Source organism: Phragmites australis, chromosome 19 (genome assembly GCF_958298935.1).
Source record: "Phragmites australis chromosome 19, lpPhrAust1.1, whole genome shotgun sequence".
Lineage (NCBI taxonomy): Eukaryota > Viridiplantae > Streptophyta > Magnoliopsida > Poales > Poaceae > Phragmites > Phragmites australis.
In genome coordinates, this window is record NC_084939.1 from 9,536,033 (window position 1) to 9,543,870 (window position 7,838).

Below are 7,838 nucleotides of genomic sequence, written 5' to 3' on the forward strand. Positions count from 1 at the left end.
CCTCGTCGCTATCAGTGTCCATGCATTGGAGAACATTGGGTTCCTTGGGATCCCACTCGAGATGTCCCATCTCGCAGTATACGTCCAATAGTCTAGACTCGATAATACTGGTGCAGATCAGTTGACCTTGATGGTCCCAGTGGAAGATCATAGTTTCGAACGTGATCTCCGACCCGGCCAGGGGCGATTCGAGGGTGATCGCTGTTGACCCGAAGTGGTCGTAGAAGCCGATGTCGGAGAATCCGGTGCCGATGTACACTCGAGACATAGTAGATCCTGAAAAGCAGAAGACCCCTACCTGGTGTGCCAACTGTCGATGATTTGTTCCTGACAATGTGTCTAGAAAATAACGGGGTTACCTTCGTGGATCAGAGATCAAACATGAAGCGAGACACACGCAATGTATACAGGTTTGAGCCTCCGATTGGAGTAACACCTTACGTCATATGTGGATGATTATGTATATGTATTCACTCGAGTACAGGCAATATGGCTAACCTATTATAAGGAGTAGATTGGATCTAGTCTAACCTAGGGCTAAAGTCGCCGAGTTCCTCCTGCGTCAAGGTCTTGATGCTTGTCTCGAGTAGCTGGAAAAAAGCCTCCCTCGGGGGATTTGGATCCCCGTCTTATATAGGGGTGATGTACCGCCTCATATCCATTCGTAATCAATAGGGAGTCCTTCTTGTTGTCCAAATAGATAAATCTATTATGGATACTACTTTTCTCGAGTTTGGTAACCAATCGAGGCCTTTCTAGTATACACCTTCTAGATTCCGAGCGTATCAGGTACCGCAGATTCGGTTCTGTAATATCCGGAGTTATCAAATATGCACACGGCATACCCCATTTGTATATGGTATACTCCTTATACGTATATACCTCATAGTTAAATATTTGACAACAATAGGAAAAAACATCATAAAACAGAACTCAGTAAATAAGAATGCAATGATAAAAAGAACAAATGAAGTTCCCTTGAAGAAAATGTTGGATCACACAGAGAGCCGATGCGAATAAGGGCCTAGAACATAGGAAACTAAGTTGGAAATGATAGGATATGGTGGTAGAGTTGTGTGGTGGAAAGGGAACCTATGTGTGGTGGTGGAAATATGGCTGTCTATTGGTGTCGTTCCTTCTATAGATCGATACTTCCTTTTATCTTCCCGGTACTTACTTTTATCTTCCCGGTTTAGTGTTTTTTGCCACCCCTGGAAGATATTTCGCAAGAGGCCCTTCACGAGGGTTGATCCATTCGATTAGGCAATCCCACTAATGGCCATACAGTCAGGCGATATGATCACCACATATCGTATTGTTGTCTGTCCTTTCATGTGTCAACACATGTTACATTAATTCTTGTGCAATTTCATTACTTTTGGCGACCTAAGTCTATTTATGTTACTTGATACGTGCGGTTCCCCTTAGCATGCAGACTTCATAAATAAATACAAAACTTTTGCACTCGGCAGTTAATCTAGGGTTGGCCGGGCAATATTTTATCGAATCTTCACAAAATTCTAGAGAAATAAGACATCACTACCCCAAATCAGTTTTTTCCTTACAGCTTGGGCTATTCCTAACAGTTGGTTAAGCACAGTCATGGAAAAGTCTTTCCTGTCGGGTTTTTTGAATTTTGCTTACAGTTTCGTGTGTCAGGAAAAAAGTAGATCTGAGGCAGTGCGTGTCTTGGGGACGTATCAGACATCCCCGTCCGAACTTACTTTGAAAATCAACATGGAAGGAGCGTGTTTAGGGAGAGAGTCGCATGCGGTTTCACCGCTCGCAAATAGTTCTGGAGAAGTTCAATCGGAGGAAGGAGCACATAAACAGGGGCGCGGTGGTAAGGCTTTAGGTGGAGCTGAACTGACGGGGGTTGGATCCCCATCTTATACTCCCCTGTAGGCCTTTAATGAAGGCCGAACATTAGGGGGCCTGTTCTAAAAAAATAATAAAAAAGGGGGCAGGGCGTGTCTCATGTCTTTTGACGGAGACACTAGCTATTCTTATTGCAATCTCAATATGGCGGCAGATGCATGCATAAATTAGGCACTGGCTGAAAGAGATTATTTGGCTTTAAAACATGCTCCTCTTTCCTCAGCTTATGGTGTTTTGATTTATAAGAGGTCATTAACTGCACTAGAAAATGTAATAATGTGGGTCATGTTATTATTGCTTTTGGTGCAACTGTAGTGGAGGATGGTGATAATGTAAAAATGTAGGTCAAGTTATTCTTTCCCTCGCCCTCCCTCTTAATCTTTGCCAAAAAGGTCTACCTGAACTCTAGTTCTTGATTCTTTTTCTTGTCTAATCGAATTGAAAAATTCTCCAAGTCAAGTTGAAAAGTGTACCAAAACCAAGTTAAAGTACAGCCAATATTATTCGATTCAAGTTTTTTTTTTTTTGGTTTGGAGTTGATCATTCTTGATTTCAAGTGAAATATCTATTTTCAAGTTAAAATTCTCAATTCAAGTAGAAATTTCTTGATTTTGGGTTGAAAAATTCTCAGTTCTATGTGGAAATCATCACATTTGAAGTAGAAACTTTTCTACTTCAAATTGATAATAACTGGAATGTAAGTTTGACAATGTTTGTTTTCAGCTACAAAAGAAAAATAAGCTTAAGGACTAGAAGTTCGGCGCGGCATTGCTGCGCCCAATGACCCGTGGTCACGCGGGTGCCCTGCAGTTGCCGTGTTTCGTTGATATTAGTTGGACCATTAGGGTCTCGAGTCCACACGTTTAGGTCTTCCATTTACCGAAGTCTTTTAATTTTTTATTTTCAATAGTATTATTTGTATTACTCTTCAATCTCATATTTTCGGTTAGTTTTGTAAGCCGGTGTCTGAAATAATGGAATATTTGGAGTTCTGGACTGGGGCGTATAAGCAGCTTATGTTACTTCAATCAATAAGAAAAATATGGAGTTACAACATTAATGTAGGAACTGATCACATTTCTGCTAATTCATACTTCTATTTCTATCGGTATATCCATCTTTCTTCGTGATGTCTATGCAAAGCTTGCTCTTTTCAAATTGATTCCTTTTGTAAAATCGATACTTTTTTATTATACATATGTTTAGTAATTAGCGTGCTGCGTGGCCCGTTGCCGAATGAGCATAGACTTCAAATACTATATAAAGGAAATACTAAAATAAAGCATACATTTAAAGAGTGGAAGTACAATGTCACGGTGATATTATGCGTAGTTGATGATAGTACAATTATTGAATAAAGCATACTTTAAAAAACTCTTGGTAGGATATATTAAAAATTACACAAAGTAGACAACAAATCATTTATGCACTTCCGCCTTTTCTTTTTTCGTCCGGCTTGGGCTTGCTCGGCTAAAGGGCGGGGCCCACTTGTCAATGGTGGGGGGAGATAAGGAATGGGCTTGGCTCGGGTTGGGCTCGAGCGAATTGAGATCGAGGAGGAGGGGTGAGCAGAGAGGAGTGGTGGTGGGCGGCGGCAGGCGACGGCGATGGAAGAGCCGATGGACAAGCATTCCAAACAAGACACAGTAAGGAATCAGTTTGAAGAACAATGACGGATATGCCAAACTGTTCGTACAAATATAATTGAAATGTTTTAAATCTCCTTTCTTTAGAGGTATCTAATCTTTTTCATTTGAGGATCTAAGCAATGGTAATCTTTAGAGATATTGAACACTATCATATTAGAACAGCTGCAAATTCATTCTGATATTGGTAGGACGACATAAAAACAAAGATATGTTTGATAAAGGTTCCCTTGAATGATAGCTGACTGAGAATATGTTACGTACCAACGTATATATCCATCCATTTTCAGTAGAATATATAGGCGATCAGGACCATTCTTCCCCGATATCAGAATATTAGTAAGCATTCCAAATAATACAGGTCATAAGTATGAACTTACGGAAGGAAACACATGAATGCTAAGAATATATTCTGTACCAGAAGAACTACTGTTAAGTGGAATATGAAGCAATGTGTATTAATGGTGCTAGCATAATACGTGTCATCTGAACCTCAGACCTCATCTTCCCATGAAAAATACTTTGAAGAAGCTGAAAAGAACATTGATTCTACTAAAATCTAGAAATCAACTGACAGTCACTTGGAGAACAATAAAGTTAGAAACCAATCATCAGCAAACTGGAATTACCTCCTCCATCACTTCATGTATGTCATGGAGCAAAGCAATGTTGCGATGCCACATAACGCATTTCTTGCAATGCCACATAACGCATTTCAGCTTGGATGACCTAAAAAGAAAACAGGAGCACTCTGCCAAAACAAACTTCTGACTTCAGTACTGACATTTTCATTAATGTAGATAACTACTGAAACTATGCATTGGTATTTAAATCTACACTATGATCACCTCAGGGGTAAAAGGACCAACAGGTTTCAGGAATTGGTAGAGGACCACAGGTAATTGAAAATAAATACATATGAGACGATTGAAGTACTATTTTTTTCTTCATGAAAGACAATAGTCTTTATCCGATGAGGCAGTGTCAATGCTGCCAACTCTAAAGTCTTTTTTTTACTGACATTTTCATTAATGTAGATAACTACTGAAACTATGCATTGGTATTTAAATCTGCACTATGATCACCTCAGGGGTAAAAGGACCAACAGGTTTCAGGAATTGGTAGAGGACCACAGGTAATTGAAAATAAATACATATGAGACGATTGAAGTACTATTTTTTTTTCTTCATGAAAGACAAAAGTCTTTATCCGATGAGGCAGTGTCAATGCTGCCAACTCTAAAGTCCTTTTTTTAATCAATGCAGAGAGTTCTTGAATTTTCATTCATCCGATAGAATTTACCCATAGAGCTGAAACACATGGCAGCTATGTTACACTGATACGGATACATGTATCGGTATTGGGTCGATACCGATATGCGGATATGCCATTTTTCCAAAAATCCCGATATGCGGATACATTTCAATAATATTTTATTAAAAATAAGTAATGGGACACATAAAAATTATAGCAGCTAGCAGGAAACCAGGAATAATAAGTTACCTACTTACCTTGTGATTAAGCCATTTTGCTACCATTTGGGCCATTCCAGTGAAGTACTCCCTCCGATTGCAAATGTAGGTCGTTTTAGACTTGTGCACAGAGATTAAGAAAGTAGATCAAATGACCTTGTTGCCCTTTATTTATTCTGCATTGAAAAAGATAACTCATTCACTTATGAGAGTGGTACATTTATTAAACAAGGGTAAGAAGGGAACAAAAGAGAAAAAAGTGCATAGAAGTTTGAGAATGACTTATATTTAGAGAATAGTTGAGGAAGCTAAAACGACCTACATTTCCAATCAGAGGGAGTACTAAAGTGAGCCAACAGCCAAGACTCCATCTAAATAAGAATGTACAAGAGGGTTACAAACTTACAACAAATGCATAGTGTAAAATACTAAAATTTGAGGCAGGAAAGACAAACAGATTACATCACCTTTGAGGAGTTACTTCCAGCCGACCTACATCCCTTCCCTTCTTCTCTTATTGACTGAATAACACACAAGAACATAGAAGAAACACAATCTTAAGAGTCTCAAATTGAAAAGTTCAGTAGTTCACACAATAAAACATAGAGCCTTAATGTCTGTCAAGGTTGCAGAAGCACCAGCACCAACATCACTACTTGAACCCTCGGTCGCCATCTTCTCCCCGTCGGAAGGAACAAAGTTAGCACCTAATCCTACAAAATGAACCCTATTGCTAAGCCAATCGGGAGGGGGAAAAGGGGGAAAAGGGGAGGGGGAGAAGGAGAACTCACTGCCGGGCGCCAGCTGCAGGAGGTGAGGACGCTGTGCTCAGCTAGGTCATGGCTGCAATAGGTGAGGAGAAGGTGCCTTGCTGGTTCGGCCAAGGTGAAGAATGGAAGCCAGTGCTAGTGTTGGTCCTCGTCGGTCGCCTGTCGCCGCCTACCGGTCGTCGCTGTGGGCGTGGAGGCGGCACCGCTGCTGCGTGCCTACGGCTGCTGCAGGCGAGGGAAAGAAATCGGAGGTGGTAAGAACGGAGCAGGGAGAAAACGGGAAGGAAAGGAACTCACCTCACCATCACCAGTAGCCGTCGAGTCGCCGCCCTCCGGTCGTCACTTGCAGATCTGCTGCGCTGCGCTCGTGCGTGTGCGGGTGGCTAGGGCAGGAAGCGATCGAGTCGCCCTGATGTATCGACCTGAGTGGGTTGGGCCGTATCGTGTAACTGGGCCAATACGTACCAGCCCACGTATCAGGTTAATAAGTATTTATTTTTTTCCAGATACTCCAGGGATACATATCAGCGGCGTATCCACCACGTATCCGTATCAGATACGATATCCGGTACGGATACAACGCCAAACTGGAGTATCCGTGTTTTAGAGCATGGCAGACTTGAGAATGGGTACCACTGCAAATGAAATCAGGTAGTATTTTTAATTCTTTTAGAATCAGGTGATCTTTGGTCTTGTTTGGTAGGGGCAGGGTAAATGGGCTTTGAGGAGCCAAATTAGATGCACGTTAAGATAATAAATATTGTAGGCATGTAGGTCATGTACTAACAAAAGTAATTTATCTCCATTTTGTTCAACAATAACTTGCCTGTCTTTATAGGTTTTTAAAAATGAAGGATTATGACAATTTAGTTATTAGGATTTATGGCAAGTGTACTGCAGATCTGTACAGAAATTGAGGATTTTTTGCAATAGAACTAAGACATCCTGAATCTGATATAACATGAATAGTACTTATGTAAAGACTGTTGAGAATAAGAAACTAAAAAAGTTATATCTACCAAGCCTACACTTACTTTCAGATGCTAAAGTGGATCTGATATTGGTAAGGGAAAGAAAAATATTATGTCACAAACAGGGGACATACCTGAAATATCCATCCGACTTAATTCATGCATTTGATCCATTGGAGATCACTTTTTTTATCTGATATTAGTAAAATCTGAGAATAAAAGTGCATGTCATATACAAAAATAAAAGAAGTATATGCGTTGAGTATTAACATCTCTTTTTATTGTCGTTCTTTACTTACCCTTCAAATTTAATTCAAAATTTTCTTGTAGAATCACAATTAGCCATGAAAGCTTTAACGAAGGACAGTAAGATTATAGGTGATAATAGCAAGCAATTTTTTTTTTTGCGAATGAATAGCAAGCATAATTAATAATAGCTTTTCTATGGGCACTACCATGCTGTTATGAACTACACAAAATCAAGTTACTATGGTTCATATTTCTTGCACAAAGAAAGATACAATTGACAACATAGCAGAAGTATAACCATACTTCATTAGGACTGTATAGCTTGCTGTGTCACAACCACTGTGCTAGGCGCTGGACATTTTGTGGAACATGTTGCAGGCAGCGGTGACGATGTGGCTGTGTCCTGCTTTCGGTTGCTCGCCGTCGTCTTGTTCCTGCAGGTCCCTGCAGGCGCCTGCCGTCCGTGATGGTGCTCTCGCCTAGAGATGGGACTTTGGGCCGTATTTTTTGGGCCGGCCCAGGCACGACACGGCCCGGCTTGGCCCAAGCACGGCACGGCCCGAGCACAGACGGGTCGGGCCGGCCCGGCACGATTTATGGGCCGGGTCGGACCTTGATACAAGGCACGATGGGCGGCCCGGCCCAGCACGAAAAATGGGCCGTGCCTGGGCCGGCCCGGCACGAAAATGGCCCGAGGCACGAAAATGGCACGGTGGCCCAGTAGTCCGCGAGCTCGCCGGCGGAGAGACGGCGGCGTGGCTGCGGTTGGCAAGGGTACCAGGAGCATCAGCGTGGCGTGGAGAATCCATCTGATTTGGTCGCGGAAACATGCAGTGGCTTCGTGCAGTGTGG

General features: G+C 41.6%; 1 long non-coding RNA gene across 1 annotated transcript; it reads right to left on the bottom strand.

The window, feature by feature from the left end:
• Window positions 1–3,809: 3,809 nt before the first annotated feature.
• Window positions 3,810–7,460, bottom strand: LOC133900047 (uncharacterized). Its single transcript, XR_009906494.1, has 3 exons — window positions 5,319–7,460; window positions 5,036–5,172; window positions 3,810–4,275 (listed from the first exon to the last, which is right to left on the bottom strand). It is a non-coding gene; the product is annotated as an uncharacterized LOC133900047 (long non-coding RNA).
• Between the last annotated feature and the right edge of the window lie 378 nt (window positions 7,461–7,838).